Genomic DNA, 17,336 nt, shown 5'->3' with positions numbered 1-17,336 from the left:
AGGTATTCCGTGGGGAAATGTTATGGATCAGCGGATGCTACCGAAGGCTTCAACGCTTGAAGCTCTTCGCGGACAATGCTAGCTACACAGCGGACCATCGGCTATGGACCACCGAAAAGCGTCTGGAGCTCTTCGTGTACAACTGAGCGGATGATGTCGCGTAGGTTCTGGGTAGCCCCGAAGGCCGAAAATGGCTCCACAACCGAAACAGCAACCATCCGCCTGTCATAAGTGGTAGACTGCTGCTGGAGCATCCTCTCTATTGTGACGCTTCCGAAACAAACTCGGCAACCGTCCTTGGTGGATTACGCACGAGGCCAGTGAACAGGTGATTTTAATACCCTGCATCAGGTGGCGCACCTTTTTGTCTTCGGTCATGGCCGGGTCAGAACGTCGGAAGAGCCGGGTCATGTCCTCCACATACATGGTCACAGTCTGATTTGGTATCTGTATACGAGACTGTAGAGCCCTTTCTGCGCGTTCTCGCCGATCCGCGCTGGTATAGGTCTCACGAATTCGTTGGCAAATCTCAGGCCATGATGTTAGGGCGTCTTCTCGGTTCTCGTACCAAGTACGAGCGCCATCTGGCGCTCTTTCAGGCTGAAGAAGGCGTTTCGAAGCTTGGCGGCGTCGTCCTACTGATTAAACGAGGCGACCCGTTCAAATTTTATAAGCCAGTCTTCGACCTCTTCGCTCTGACTGCCATGGAAGGGCTGAGGCAGTCGCGGATTTTGCAGGGTGTAGTAAGTTGGAGCTTTCATAGCCGGTCGAGGGGCGCCTGCGGTGTTGAACTCCAACGGCCCGTGCTCAGGGGGCAGGCCTTGATTCCTTCGGCGAGTACGGTGCACAGGGGTGTCGACTAGCACAGGAGTTGAGTCCTGGCATAGCCTCCTTTATACTCTCTGTGCCCGTCAGCTCAACGCGATAACAATAGCGCGGCACCGTCGCGGATGTTGCGCGACGCCGCCGTTCTCACTGCTGGGGGCGCCACTGAAAGAGGGTCAGGGAGCAGACAGCGGGGGTGTACCGCGTCGTTGCTATTTGCCACAAGCGGAACGTTTGCAATTAAATCTGTGTTACACCTTTCTGTTCTACTTGAAAGGCGGATTTATCTACGAGTAACGGCCATTTAACGCATTTTGTTGCCGAGACGTGAAAATTTCAACATTGCATGCAATTTGTGCACTGCATATAACACTACAAGATTCATCAACAGTGTTCTGCTTTTTCTGCAGTTGCAGCTCGAATAAATGAAGATTAATAATACACTCATATAAAACAAAATTCAGCAGCACAGGTACCACCGTTTATTTACAGGTTTAAAAAAAAGCTGCTGAGAAAGCTAGAAATAATAAATGATTCAAATTGCACTCATCTAAAACAAAACTGAGGAGCATGCATAGCAGTATTTATTGACAGGTTTCAAGTCAAAAACAGCTGCTCTACAGTTTCATGCATTTCCGCGAAAGAGGCTTCTGGCTGAATGGCTTGTACAAGTCATGTTTGTGCGTTATTGTACTTGCATAGTTGATTAGCAGTGGCCTGATGAACCTGGTGGTCATGAGTTCAGCCAAAGTTTCACGGTGCCCTCTGTCATTTACAGGACACTTCAGGAGGTGTGATTTGCAGATAGCTGGCACTGCTGCCTCTGTCAGGGTCTTCAGTGGCTTTTGAAGTTGTGGTTTCACTTTCAAAGCTGCTTCCACAAACAGTCGCAGTATTTCTAAAATGTATAGCAGCTGATCTGAGGGATAAAGTAGTCCCCCTCTGTCCTGCAGCCGAGTAAACAGCTGAAGTGGCTGATTAGTAGGCGGCTTTGTAGTGAGCGCACAACACTTATCACAATCTATATGCTCACTTACAATGCGAGCTATGTAGCCGCCTATATAAACTGTTGCAGACAACTGCAAAATGGGGAGAGCTGCAGGGACACTCTGCACATTTAAACGCCTTAATACGTGCACAGCTCATCTTGGCTGTGCTGGCTCTCCAAAGCTGATCTTTTCCTGATGGTTTCACTATTTCTTTCTTTCAAGGTACGGGGTTGCATGTACGTCGGGTAGTCGGCAAACACAGAGGGCACAATGCCCTTTTTCAGACGGCGCCGTTTGCCCTCTAAGAAGTCCGAGTCTGTGAAATGTTTACTACAGACCTTCGAATAGCTCGAGGTACAGTTCGGGACCCAGCCATCTCTTCTTATCTTTTTAATCCACTGCTCGCGTAGCGAAGCTTCGGCAGGAATCTCGAGGAAGGAGACGCCAGGTTTCTTCTTTTTCCCGTCTGATCGGCACAGTGGCACACAGCAGTATGCCATCGGGATCTGTAAATTGAATATTCCGACTCTTAGCAAAATATTCTAAGTTTCTGCACTTCGTGCACGAAATAACTTGCTAATCACACTTGACAAACAAATGAAACTGAAATACATATTACAGTATTCGATTTCGCGGACATGGTAACGTATGCTTACAACTCTAACGTATGTAACGTTGAACACACAGTCGCTTAATTAAATAGCTGATAATGCGATGCGCCGCAAAGAAAACTTGCATAGAAACACGTGCATCATGCTGCGCACACGTGCTTACCAAAAAAACAAACAATTGGATATGCAAATTCACGCGCAAAGTTATCGAAACTGCAATACTGACGCATATGGCTCTTCCGAATGATAATATCAATCTTTATCGAGTCTTAATGAAGCAAAGTATGAGTTATTACTTCATTTAGTTCACCGAAAAAACACGGCCCAATCGCTGTACGATAAAGCAATTGCTATCACTCAGGTGTCTGTAATATGAACAACAAAAACAGCAACTTACAGGTTGTTCCAGCGGCGTAGTCCTGCTACGTCCAAATGCAGTAATAGTAGCACCAAAACCTAGATGCAACAAGCAATGCTGGTGCACGAAATGAAAACAGCACGACGGAAGAACGTACGCCAAATGCGACTTGCTGCAACGCTACGCACGATACGCGAGCGGCAGGGCACCCTCTGTCGCCATCGCCATCTGTCGGCAGCTAGCCGCGTAACCTCTCGATGGTGGAGGAGGATGGGAGGAGGGGCAACGACGGCCATGGAGCGCGCCGTTGCCAGGCACAGAGGAGTAAAATGGAGGCTATGGTCCTGGGCATGCGGTGGTGTACGGGACATGTACCGGGATCGAAACCTAGCGCGGACACCAAAATATGTCACAGAAAACAGGGCTAGACGTGACTAACACGACGGGACGAAGCTGAACCAGCAGGCAATGCTCCGCGCACAGCACGCGAGACAGCTTCGGCGTCCTTTTCTTCCAGGCGCCACCTAAGAACATCAGGGGCACCAGGTGATAATAGTTTCCCACTCAATACTTGCTTTTTGAAGCAGCTAGTGGCTTTGAGGATCCAGGAACTGAAGTAAGAAATTCACACACGAGGTGGCGGCACTTGAAAACAAAACACTCAGATTTAACACTGCAAAAAAACTACACCCCGTACAAGCGAGAAAAAAAAAAAAGAAAGCACACAAAATGAATAGGAAAATAGTCTACAAGAGAAAAAGAAAAGTTCAATTCATATGCTCGTGTCCTTCTGGTTTTGGTGTGTCCGGCAAAGTGGTGTGGCTGGGCGTTGGCGGAGTAGGTGCTTCCCAGTGCGTCCCGAATCGAAGTGTTGAGTCAACGGTCGTGTCTGCAGCAGGCCTCTGCGCTGCAGCCTGGACCTGTCATTTACGAGTCGCGTTCGCATACTTCCGATGGCCGGAGCAGCACCTGATGAAGACACGGGCAGCTTGCGTTTGGTTAGCCGGAACTGGCGCGTCATCACAGCTGCTATCCACGGAAGGTCTGAGAACAGCTGTGCCTGAATCTGGTAGCTCAGGCAGATACGTCTAGAGACTGGATAGAGGCCGATCCGTGTCTGGGGGCCTGGACGTCTGCGGCAGAGGCCTAAGCCTGGTCTCTCGGGTCGCCAGCAGACACACACAGCAGAGAGTCTTCTGTTTCCGACTTCTTTCTTCCTGTTCTCCTTCTGCCTACCACTATATGCCCGCGTGTGATGAAGGTCTATCCGACCCTGAAGGCCCGTACGGCTGCGGCAGAGGCCCAAGCCTGGTCACTCGGGTTGTCAGCAGACGCACACCCAGCAGAGAGTCTTCCGTCTCAGACTGCCCTCTTCCTGTTCTCATTCTGACTGCACCCCTCTGCCTGCGCTATGTTCTGCACGTGCTGCCTTCTCCTCGTGGCACTTATTCGATGCGTCACGCGTTTGTTTCTCCTACTCCTCTTCGCCGTCTTCAACATCCTTCTTGCGCGCCGGTGACTGTTCACAAGATTGCAGACGACATTAAAAATTATTTGAAGTGTGCTTGATGCGGCGGACACATACAGCGCCTTCGGTAAAGTTTCAGAGCTCATGACAGGGCCGTGTAGTATTTTTGGAGCACGATATGCGGTGAAGTATGCACTCCAGTCAATATATTTTATGTTACGAGGAGCTGTAACATCGTTTTTCAAAGATTCTAACCCCCGCGGACACTACAGGAATCTCACAGTACTTATTTGCAGTAAATTTTCTTCAATACGAAAATTAAAGGAAGAGCAACACGGTCAACTAAGCCGCCTCTGCGCAGGAAAATGCCAGTATTCACACGGCTCTGGATTCAACGTTTGTGTTCATAAATAATTGCTACTGCCTGTGCCTAATCTTGCAAAATGTATTAAAAGGACGCTGCTAATGAGCAATTCGGATGTAGGTACTGTATTGCAAAAGTTCTATAGTGATTAAAAATTTACTTTCGTATCATGGCTAAAGAATGCACAGATGCACAATGTACGCAGTGCAGGATACGGCGTTCAATATGGTGAAACTGTCAATGAAATTTGAAATAATACAACATTTTGGGCGAGTTGGTTATACATTCAATATTACAGCGCAAAGACGGCACGGAACAAGAGGAGGACACAACAGCGCTGTGTTGAAATGAAATGTCTTGCCATATTTATCGCTTGTGGGGCTAAATTTTTGTAGGCGCACTCCAAAAATTGCCACCGAAATATAAAGTGTCTACAAAATGAGGAAGGTGAAAATGTGTTGTATGTCTCCAAAGAATGCATTTTGGTTGCGGATTGGCTCGCCCAATCGTGTGTCATAATAGGAATTCCGTCATTTCAAAAGATAGCTGACGATTCAAACTCGTTAGGGATAACTGCATAAATGGTTTTAAGCTAGGGAGATTCAAGGCCAGTTATTGAAATAGAAAAAATGTTAGCCTGAGAACTTTCAGGAACAGCGCTTCCTTCCAACATAGAAGTAAAGGGGGGGGGGGGGGGGGCGACAAAATGCTTTGGCTTTTAGTCACCATTTCGAATTTGTAGAGCCGGTTACCTTGAGGCAAAGCGTTCCACTAAGAGATCTGTCCAATCGAATGCAGCCGAAGCGATATATTGGCTATCACTATTCATTTATGCAATATCGCTACGCTCAGGAAGAACATCTCCTTGTGAGACCTCAGTCAATAAGACGTTGCAGGACAGATGCACTGGCCATCAATCACTGCACAAATGTTATATGCTTTGCCTGTAATCTGCCCTCCTTTTGGCCATGTGCTCATCGGGTGGTGTTACGTAGGGCAAATATTGCATTACATAATTAATAGTTCGCAATACATATTTGCATTGGGTCTAGCAACTTTTCAGGACGCCATGCAGTCGGGTGCCCAAGAAATGATGCACTGGTTGCCACTTGCGACAATACGCAGTGTGCTTATTTCTAGGTTAACCCTTCCCTCGATGCTGTCCACGCACTCGCTCCATTGAAATTGGGGTGCCGAATCCTTCTTTTGGAATATTTGACAGACTCTCGTAATTCGTGCGATGTAGAGTTTTTCAAGAAGAGGTAGTGTTCTGGCTCTTGTCAACGATTCAAAAACCATCGTGCAATCCACCTCGCTGTTCGCACGCTGACGTGGGCGTGTCGCGATGTTGGGGCTCTGTCGCAATAGTCACTGCTAAGATAATTTGAATGGGCAGGTTCTTTAGCATCTGATAATGAATGATGGTAACAATTACTGCTAATGTAAGGCACGTCCCTGGAGCCACTGGAATTTGGTCCTGCCTTCGTGGATGACTTCATAATTAAGCAGTCCGAAGCGCCGAAGGACTTTGTTTGGGCCGAAGTATCGCCGCAGGAGCCCTTCACTCAGTCTGCGATGACGTATCGGCGTCCAAACACAAACTTTATCTGGTTTGTACTCTGCGTCGCGTCGTCGCAAGTTGTATCGTCGGGTGTCGGTGCGTTGCTGGTCTTTCATGCCCATGCGGGCAAGTCGTCGGACTTCCTCTGCCCGCTGCAGGTAGGCGGCGACGTCGAGGTTGTCTTCTGTCACGTGCGGCAGCATCGCGTCGAGCGTCGTCGTGGGCTCCTTGTACGCAAGCACGAACGGGGTCGCTCTGGCTCTCTCCTGCATGGTCCTGTTATACGCAAAGATCACGCATGGCAGGGTAGTGTTCAATGTCGTGTTCAGCACCTACGTATGTAGCAATCATTTTATTGAGGCGCTCCGTAAGACTATTGGTCTGGGGATGGGGCGCTGTTGTACGTCGGTGACTTGTATACCTGTAGGTCAAAATGGTCTGCTTGAGCTCTACCGTAGATGATGTTCCCCTGTCCCTGATCTGGACTTCGGGGGTCCCGCGTCGCAGCTGAATGCGCTCGACGAAGAACTTGGTGACTTTTGCCGTATTACACTAGGTAGGGCTTTCGCTTCGGCGTAGCGGGTAAGGTAGGCACTGGCCACATGATCTACTTATTACCCGTAGATGAATTTGGAAAGGAGGCGAGGAGATCCATTGCAATTTGCTGAAATGACCTATTCGGGAGTCGTATGGGGTTTAGTAGCGCGGCCGGTCTGATCGGAGGCACCTTGCGCCACTGACATTCATGGTATGCTTTACGTAATGAGCAACTTCGGCAGGCAACAGTGCCAGTATTACTTGTCCTGGATTCGCTTCAATCTGCGCGCAAACCCAAGAAGCCCTCCTGACGGCTCATCGTCCAACGCCTGCAGAATTTTCTGCCGGGAAAATTTAGGCACAAGGGTGGAAGGTTCTCCACGAGAATGCCATTTCTGAATGCGAACGATAAAAAATGAAGCCTGAACACAGCAGCAAGGGAAGCGGTCTTGCCTTCCAGGTGACGGCTAGGTTGTTGAAATCAGTGTCGGAGCGCTGCAGCTGCGTGAAGCTACTGTCAAATACCGGCGCCAAGGAGGCGCCTTCATCGTCATCTTTCGGCGCCTCATCAACGGGGGCTCACGACAAGCAGTCTGCATCGGAGTGCTTGCGGCCTGACTTGTAGAATACGGTCACGTGAAATTCTAGGGGACGTAGGCTCCATCGGGCAAGGCGGCCGGACGGATCATTCAAATTAGTCAGTCCACACAGCGCATGGTGATCGCTTACTACCTTGAGTGGTCGACAGTATATGGACGGAAGGACCTTCGAGGTGGCCGAAATTATCGCGCGGCACTTATTTTAGGTTGCCGAGTAATTTGCTTCGGCTTTTGAAAGAGACCTGCTTGCATAAGCGATAACGTTTTCCCCACCTTCTCTGCTAATAGGCCGACGCTGTTTGTGTCGGTATGAATTTCTGTTGGGGAATTTTCATCAACGTGTCCTAGGAGAGCAGACTGTAGGCGGTGCTTCAGTGCCTCGAAGTCATCCATTTGAGATGCTTTCCATTCGAACAGAACGTCTGCATTTGTAAACTGCGTCAAAGGTTCGGAGATGCGCGAAACGTTCTGACAAATCATCTGTAATATGAGCACAGCCCAAAGAATGGGCGCGCCGCTTTGTTATCACTGGGCTGTGGAAACTGGGCTGTCACAGCGGTGTTCTGCGGGTCTGGACGAATTCCCTCCTTGTTTACTAAAGACCCAGAAACAGCTCCTCGTGGGTGAAGTCACACTTATCTGCTTTCAACGTTAGCCCTGACGCTTGATTGCGTTGAGCACTGTCCGCAGCCTTTTTAGTTTGTTTTCAAAGTGCTAAAAGAATGTAATTGACATTATCTAAGTAGACCTGACAAATCTATCACTTAAAGGCAGCAAGTACAGCACCCATTACTCTCTGAAACGTGGCTGGTGTGGAGTAAAGGCTAAAGGGCATTACCTTGAACTCTAAAAGGTCGTCTGGTGTGATTAACGCTGTCTTCTCGTGGTCTCTTTTGTCGACCTGAATCTGCGAGAACGCGCTCTTCAAGCCTATGGAAGTGAAATACTTAGCGTTGCAGAGACGGTCGAGAGTGACATCGATGCGAGGGAACGGGTACACACCCTGTTTCGTTACGCTTTTCAAGTGGCGGTAATCTACACAGAAGCGAAGTGTGCCGCCTCTCTTCACTAAAACGATTGGTGCAGCCCAGGGGCTCTTCGATAGCTGGATCACATCATCATAAATCATTTCCTCAACTTGATCGCGCATGGCCGGGTGCTCTCGTGCGATACACAATTGGGACTTTGACGAAGCGACCGGGCATGGATGCGATGCTTTGCCGATGGAGCTTGCCGTACCTTAAAAGTTGAAGAAAAGCACTTGTAGTTTTCGAGAGAGTGTTAATGCGATCTTGTCTGTCTTGGGATAGTGCTGCGTTGATGTCGAATATGGACTTCTTGGCTCGGTTGCGTGCATCGTCCTCAAGTTGGCAGGGAGGGCGTAGACATCTTGGGTGTCAGCTTGTTCGTAAATGTAAGCGATCGTTGTGCCCATGTTCAGGTGCCGGTATTCTTCGGTGAACTTCGTGGCCAGCACTTGAGCTTGTCAATGACGGAAATGGGCAACGCCTCTGCGATTCCAAGTCCACGCTTCCAAAGTAGCTGGGTGTTTCCCTCGACGATACCATCGGCAGTTTCGATGTCTGCGCTGCCAAAACAGACGACGACGCTTGATCGCGACGGTACGGTCGTCTTTGTTGTGGACGTTTAGAGCGAAGTGATTCGTCGATGTCGTCATGGAAGGTTGTCCGGTTGGAGCTTCATGAGTTTTGAGTGAACTTTGATGATCGCCGGTGCTCATTGAAAAAATCATACCTAGAATAACGTCTTACAAGCCGTTCTGTAGGACCATGAAGCTAGCAGGACAAGTATGCCCATTTACTCTCACTCTTGCGGTGTATCGTCAGGACGGCGTAATAAGCTTACCACCAGCGGTGAGGTTTAGCGGGCCATCGCAAGTGGTCGTCACTTTCTCAAGCTGGGTGACGCACGCTCCACTGATGACAGAATAGTCAGCTCCGGTGCCCACTAAGGCGGTAATCGTGCGACCCTCGACAACAACTTCGATGTCATTTGTTTGCGTCCTCGTATTGCATGTTGGCTTCGGTGTTCGATGTCTACTTCGCCCTGTGCTGGGGTCGCGGCCGGGACACGCCGTCTTAACTACGCTTGGCGGTGATGTGGGCTTGGAGCTTGGTCGCGTCGTCGTGGATATCAAAGTTGTGTGCAGCGGTGGTGTAACTTTAAAGTCTGGGCGTGTCGAGGGGGTCTTCATAAGGAGTGTCAGCGTAACAGCGACGTCGTCGTTACTGGTCGCTGGCGGCGGAGGATCTTCGTTAGTTCACCGTAAAGCAACCTCACCTCGAAATGTTTCTACTTTAGTTCCCTAAGGGAGCTAGGAGACCTTCCTCGCACACTGTCATCATAGGTGTTACTTGACGAGGCAACACGGGCCCTAAACGATAATGGGGGCCTGAACCGGCGGTGTGATGACAAAAACACTGCTGCGCAGATAGTTCTTCATTTCTTGCGGTCATTCACCTAGGCGGTGACGTGAGACGTTAGTTGCGAAACCTCGGAGGCCGGTTTAGTCGGCACAGGCAGACGCGAAGAATGTGGCCAGCCTTATTATAGTGAAAACACATTGAGCGGTTGTTCGATGTCCTCCAGGCGTCACATTGCCTGCGGCTTGAGGGTCGTTCATAGGCTTAGCAGGCGGAGGCAAACAAGCGGTGTTGAAATGAGCTTGTTCGCATCGATAGGGGTTTGGGGTTTTGTCGTGGCGCAGGAGGGCTGAATGCGGCAGCATGGTTCATCGCAATGGGCGCTTGCGAAAGAACCGTTGCTGCCACTTGAGTCATCGTCATCACTTGGGGGATGCCCAATGCCTGCTGGACTGCTTCGCGGACGACGTTTGCAAACGTTGATATTTAGGGCTGTTTGGACGATAACAGGAGTCGTCCTAGTTCTTTGTGGAGAATATCGGGGCTACGTTCCCGCAGATTATCTCCGCATGTAGGTGCGATGCTATAGCGGGTTGAGGGCAGGCTTGAAGCAGCCGGTTGTAGTGGCAGGTTCGGATGTCCAATCTGTCTTCAATGCTCCTAGCCTCTTGAGTGCATTCCTTCACGGTGCTCGGTGGTTGGCTTAGGAGACCAGCAAAAATTTGGTCTTCCACACCCCGCATAAGGAATTTGACCTTGTTCTTCACGGTCATGTTGAGATCGGCGCGATGAAATATACGTTTCATCGCTTCAACATAAAACAGGACCGACTCATTCGGGAGTTGAATTCGGGACCAAAGGTGGGCCGCGGCTCTCTTTTTTCAGACAACATTTGCAAAAGCCGTCATAAGTTCTCTTTTATATATCTCCCAATCCTTTAATTAAGTCTCACGATTGTCGAACCAAATTTGGGCACAATTTTGAAGAGTAAAGTGCACGTGCCTTAGCCTCGTTTCCTCATTCCAGGCAATGTACATTGACACGCGTTCAAACAGGTCGAGCCAGTTTTCCGCCTCCTCATATGGGTTTCCTTCTAAGCAGGGGCTCACTTGGCTGGACAAATATTTACGGTACTGTAGACCTGGTCATTGTGAATTTTGGGGCCTTCTAGATTCGAACAGTATCTGGCAGCAGACGATGTCCGGAATGAAGCTTTTGAAGTCGGTGGCTGGCTCGGTGACCTGTAGGCTGTTCCCCCAGGCAATCGTGAACGAATCTGAGGTCTTCACTTGAAAGCGTATGCGGGATCTCAAGGGTAGCACGTCCACCAGATGTCACGTAGTGGTGACAAACCCAGTAGCTACAAGCAAAGACGCTGGCGTTGCACTTGAATGAAACTTTTAATTGTGCTGACTTGGGCCCGCAAAAGAGCTACGAGAATCGGTGGCGGCGATAACAACAAACGTGCTCGTCGGTGGTCGAACTATACCGGTTTACTCGTCAGTGCTCAATTTTAAAAGCGGCGAAGAATCATCTAGATAAAACCGTGAACAGTGACTAGCATATCCTGGAACATTGTAGAAGCAAAAGCGCGTGGCGGGAATCCTTCGAGATAGAACTCGAATCATCTGCCACAACAAAGGAAATGACAAAGCCGCGTCTCACGACAATGAAGATGAACAAACACAACATACAGAATTGATCCATGTGCTAGATAGATAGATAGATTTATTGACAGGAAAGGCAGAGAGGTTTGCCGGAATAATTCAAATCTGGCCTGCTACTCTGCACTGGGGAAGGGGAAGGAGAGAAGAAAGAAGATGATGATGGACGACGATGTGGGAGAAGGTATATGAAATATATATATATATATATATATATATATATATATATATATATATATATATATATATATAATTCATATACCTTGATGGACGATGATGATGATGATGAGATGATGATGGACGACGATGTGGGAGAAGGTATATGAAATATATATATATATATATATATATATATATATATATATTGTAAGAATGGGGGGTTTATTCAGCGGATCAACAGGACTTGATCAGCAGGACTGAGCAGATCAGCTTCGAACACAGCGGCAGCGAACACAGGCAGATCCAGCACACGCAGCGATCACGATGCCACTGACTGGCATGTTCCTTGTGCACTTCTTCCTCTTCACAATTACCCGCGGGACGAAGAGGAGACATCCTGGCGACTTACGGTGTGAGCAAGACGGCAGGGTCGTAATAGGGTTTGAGGCGCTGGACGTGAACAATCTCGCGTCCGCGCCGGCGTAGATCATGGGACGGCGTAACAGGTTCCACCACATAATTAACCGGAGAGGTGCGCTCCAGAACACGGTATGGGCCATGATATTTAGCAAGAAATTTTGAAGACAGTCCAGGGGCATTGGAAGGTATCCATAGCCACACAAGAGCGCCAGACGAGAAGTACGGTGTCGAGTGTTGGCTGTCATGGTTGGATTTATGGCGGTACTGGGTGTTGGCCGTGAATGCGCGGGCGATTTGTCGACAGTCTTCCGCATGCTGGGCTGCTTGAGACGCAGGTGTATACTCTGATATGTCTGGCTGATACGGGAGTATGGTGTCGATTGTTGCAGAGGGGTGACGGCCGTAGAGGAGAAAAAAAGGAGAGAAGCCAGTAGTAGACTGCGTTGCGGTATTGTATGCGTACGTGACATACGGAAGGACGAGGTCCCAGTTTGAGTGGTTGGAGGAGATGTACATAGAGAGCATGTCGCCAAGGGTACGATTAAAACGCTCAGTGAGGCCATTAGTCTGGGGATTATAGGCGGAGGTGGTTCTATGAATTATGTTGCACTTGGTGAGCAAGGCTTTTACAACATCACTCAAGAAAACGCGTCCTCTGTCGCTGAGCAGCTCTCGAGGTGCGCCATGGCGAAGAACAAATCGCTGCAAAATGAAGGAAGCTACTTCTGACGCTGTGGCAGATGGAAGTGCGGCGGTTTCTGCATACCTCGTCAGATGATCAACGGCTACGATAGCCCAGCGGTTGCCGGCCGCAGTGTAGGGAAGCGGCCCGTACAAATCAATGCCGACGCGGTCGAAAGGACGTGGTGGGCTGGGTAACGGCAGCAACTCTCCAGCAGAACGTTGAGGAGATGGCTTGCGACGTTGACAGGTGAGGCATGAGCGAACGTACTTGAGTACAAAGGTGTACATACCCCGCCAGTAGTAACGCAGCCGGAGACGAGTGTATGTCTTGAAGACGCCCGCGTGACCGGATTGTGGGTCAGCGTGGAAATAGTCACAAATTTGCGAACGTAGCTGCCGGGGAATAACTAGCAACCACTTGCGGCCATCTGCACAGTAGTTGCGGCGGTAGAGGAGGTTATCACGAATGGCGAAGTGGGAAGCATGGCGGCGGAGAGCACGCGATGGAGAAGCAGCTGTAGGATTGGAGATAAAATCGAGGATAGAGTTTATCCAAGGATCTTGCCGCTGCGCTGACGGCATGTCATTGATGTGAAGCGATGGCGGGGAGTCGTCGGAAGGGGAAAGGCTCGCGACCTCAGCTGTAAGGGGGCAGCGGGAAAGTGCATCGGCATCGTGATGTTTGCGGCCAGAGCGGTAAACAACGCGGACATCATATTCCTGAAGGCGAAGAGCCCATCTTGCCAGTCTGCCGGACGGGTCTTTCAGTGAGGAAAGCCAGCAAAGCGCATGGTGGTCCGTCACTACGTCAAAAGGGCGACCATAGAGGTAAGGGCGGAATTTAGTAAGAGCCCAAATAATCGCTAAGCATTCTTTTTCAGTGACAGAGTAATTGGATTCAGCCTTCGTGAGTGTACGGCTAGCATAGGCGACCACGTATTCAGCATAACCTGCTTTGCGCTGAGCGAGCACAGCGCCGAGACCAATACCACTGGCGTCTGTGTGGACCTCAGTAGGCGCTGTGGGGTCGAAATGACGTAGGACAGGCGGTGCCGTGAGGATATGTCGTAAAGCATTGAAGGCATCGTCGCACGCTGGTGACCACGACGAAAGGTCGGAACTGCCGGACAGAAGTTCTGTCAAGGGAGCAGCAATGGAAGCAAAATTCTTAATAAAGCGGCGAAAGTAAGAGCACAGCCCGAGGAAGCTACGTAGATCTTTGATGGAAGTCGGTTTGGGAAAGGCTGTTACGGCACGAAGTTTGGCAGGGTCTGGAGATACACCTTCTTTGGAAACAACGTGGCCGAGAATGTTGAGCTGGCGGGCGGCAAAACGACATTTTTTCAAATTCAGCTGCAGTCCGGCATCAGATAGGCAGGTCAAAACGTGCTTCAGACGGTAGAGGTGTGTGTCAAAGTCACGAGAAAAGACGACAATGTCATCGAGGTAGCAGAGGCATGTCTTCCACTTTAGGCCACGCAAAATGGTGTCCATCATCCGCTCAAATGTTGCCGGAGCATTACAAAGGCCAAACGGCATAACTGTGAATTCGTACAAGCCGTCGGGAGTTACAAAGGCAGTTTTGGGGCGATCAGCCGCTTCCAAGGGGACTTGCCAGTACCCGGAACGTAAATCTAGGGAAGAAAAGAGTTCGGCGCCTTGCAAACAATCGAGAGCGTCGTCGATGCGCGGGAGAGGATAGACGTCCTTTCGCGTTATCTTATTAAGGCGGCGATAATCGACACAGAAGCGGATAGAACCATCTTTCTTTTTTACAAGGACAACAGGTGAGGCCCAAGGGCTGCTTGAGGGCTGAATCACGCCATTCTGGATCATTAGGTCGACTTGCTCTTCTATAGCCTGGCGTTCGGTTGCAGACACACGATAGGGACGCTGTCGTAGTGGTGCGTGGGTGCCGGTGTCGATGCGATGAGTGACTGTAGAAGTTTGACCCAAAGAACTTTGATGAGAGTCGAAGGAGGAGCGAAAGTGATGTAGTAGGTTTAAAAGCTGAGTGCGCTGCTCTGGAGGAAGATCGGCATCGATGGAACGGAGAAACAAATCTGTAGAGGGGGGAGCGGGCGCAATTGAAGGGGGGCTGAGCGCAGTCACGGCACAGTGCGGCGCGTCGTCAGGTTCCTCAGAGATCAGAAGAGATGCGATTGGCTGGATACTTCCGAGACATTCGCCATGGCGCAAAGCAGTAGGGGAGTTAAATGGGTTAGAGACCCATAACATGGAAAAGCCAGCGGAAATAGCGAGCACTGCGTAGGGCAATGGAAGGCACTTGCGGCGCAGGAAAGTATGGGCTGGTGTGAAGAGAACGGTGTCATCGCTAAGAGATGCACAAGCGACACGAACAAGCACTGAAGAGCAGGGAGGAAGGTCGATATCTTCGGCGACGAGGGCTTTAGCACCGGAATTTGACTGATCAGCGTCTGGTAAGGCATCGGGCATAGTCGAGAACCCCACTTCAGCTCGAGCACAATCGATAATAGCAGCATGACGCGACAGGAAATCCCAGCCTAAAATTACAGCGTGCGAGCAACTTGGCAGCACGACGAACTCAATCGTATAAAGGGAATTTTGAATAACTACTCGAGCGGTGCACGCTGCTAAAGGCTTGATATGCTGAGCGCTGGCCGTTCGCAACGAAAGTCCCGCAATTGGCGTCTTCACTTTCTTTAAAGTGCGACATAGTTTTGCGTCCATTACCGAAATCGCAGCACCAGTGTCAATTAGAGCCATGACAGCAACACCCTCGACGAAAACTTCAATTAGGTTTGTCGGCGACAGATGAGGACTTGGGAAGTTCGACTGGGTCGCAGTTCTCGCCTCAGGAACTGCGGCCTCTAGTTTTCCTCATGTGAAGCGTTCTGTCGACGTCGCATCGGAGAGATAGAGCGGCGTCGCGGCGACGGTGAACGGCGGTCGGACATGGCTGAGCGGTCTGGGGAGAACTGAGGGCCAGCTGGAGGCTCAGTAGGCGCGGAATACTGAGGCGTCGGAGACCAGTATGCAGAACCATGAGTAGGTGGTGCCGACACCGGGAGACGGTTGCGGCAGTAACGAGAAATGTGTCCAGCAAGCCCGCAAGTGTAACAGATTGGCCGGTTATCCGTCGTGCGCCAGGGATTACGTGGTCTTGGAGCCGGTCGCATAAACTGCGCAGGTTCTCGCGCAGGCGCAGGAGGCGGCTGAACGTAGGCTGGTGGCGGTGGAGCATATGCAGGTGGCTGTCGGGCCGCAACAGCCGCATAAGTTAACGGCGCTGTAACAGGCATGGGTTGAGGGGCTGGAGGAAGAGATTCAGCTACCTGTTCTTGAATAATGTGGCGCAAACTAGGAGCTAGGTTTGAGGAAGGTTCTTGATGGCAGGATATAAGGGAGAGCTGTCGAGCAACTTCTTCCCGAATGAAGCTCTTAATTTGTGGTAGGAGCGCAGAATGTTCACATGCATCTGTCAGGCCAGCAAGGGACTCGGAGTGCATGGTGTTCGCGCGAGTTATGGCCCTTTGTTTTCGCAGTTCATCATAACTTTGACACAGTGTGACCACTTGTGCGACGGTGCGGATATCTCGAGCCGACAGCATCTGAAAGGCATCGTCATCGATGCCTTGCAGAATGTGCTTGATCTTCTCGGCCTCTGACATGTGTGGGTTAATGCGCTTGCACAGGTCGACGACGTCCTCGATATAGCTCGTGAAATTTTCGCCAGCTTGCTGAGACCGCGTACGCAAGCGCTGTTCAGCGCGGAGTTTCCTCACAGCTGGTCGGCCGAAGACTTCAGAGAAGCTGGCTTTAAACGCGGACCATGATGGAATGTCCGCTTCATGGTTTCGAAACCATAGGTTTGCTACGCCGGTGAGATAGAAAATGACGTTGCTTAACTTTGTTTCCGCGTCCCATTTGTTGTAAACGCTTACTCGTTCATAGGATGTGAGCCAGTCCTCGACATCGTGGTCGTCAGTGCCGCTGAAGATGGCGGGGTCACGCTGGCGGAGGGAGCCGGGGCAGATGATGGCAGAGCCAACTTGTACGGCTTGGTGGTTGACGTCCTCAGGCATCGCAGGAGGTGGTAATGTACGGCTGCGGAGTTCCAGGGCGAGAGGATAGATCTTACCCAGCACCTCCACCAAATGTAAGAATGGGGGGTTTATTCAGCGGATCAACAGGACTTGATCAGCAGGACTGAGCAGATCAGCTTCGAACACAGCGGCAGCGAACACAGGCAGATCCAGCACACGCAGCGATCACGATGCCACTGACTGGCATGTTCCTTGTGCACTTCTTCCTCTTCACAATATATATATATATACAGGCACAGTAGATTGCTTTAGAAGCGCGAATCAAGTACGCTGGAGCACAAAAAACGGCATAGAGCACCCACTGCCTGGACTCTCTTCCCCTTGTCCTGCCAAGCGCCCAGCAGCAGTTCCACCGACAGAGGCCTCATGTCCAACTACGCGCTAGATTCACAATGATAAAACCGCATGCTGGCGGCTGTCGAAAAAGAAAAAATACAAATTTTATTTCAAGAATAATACAACAGTCAGAGGACCAGGACGGAGAAAGACAGGCACACAAAGCAGCTGGAATAACTGTACGTTATTGGAAAGTGCGCATTTTTCAAGAAACCAAGCAAGGCATAGGCAGCTCAACGATCATTACACAGCACAAATGCACAAAAACAGCGACGCTTCCGAGAGAGCC

The 17,336-nt window shown here is 50.2% G+C and overlaps 1 protein-coding gene and 1 pseudogene across 2 annotated transcripts in view; one reads left to right on the top strand and one right to left on the bottom strand.

The window, feature by feature from the left end:
* The window catches only part of LOC146195374 (caspase-2-like), a 109,392-nt gene that overhangs the window by 27,199 nt on the left and 64,857 nt on the right, over positions 1 to 17,336 (top strand). The gene's annotated exons all lie outside the window — the stretch shown is intronic.
* LOC146195376 (uncharacterized) lies at positions 1,337 to 2,314 on the bottom strand (annotated as a pseudogene).

This window comes from Amblyomma maculatum, chromosome 3 (genome assembly GCF_055883805.1).
Source record: "Amblyomma maculatum isolate TAMU_Amacu chromosome 3, ASM5588380v1, whole genome shotgun sequence".
Taxonomy (NCBI): Eukaryota; Metazoa; Arthropoda; class Arachnida; order Ixodida; family Ixodidae; genus Amblyomma; species Amblyomma maculatum.
This window is presented reverse-complemented; position numbering and strand designations above follow the sequence as displayed.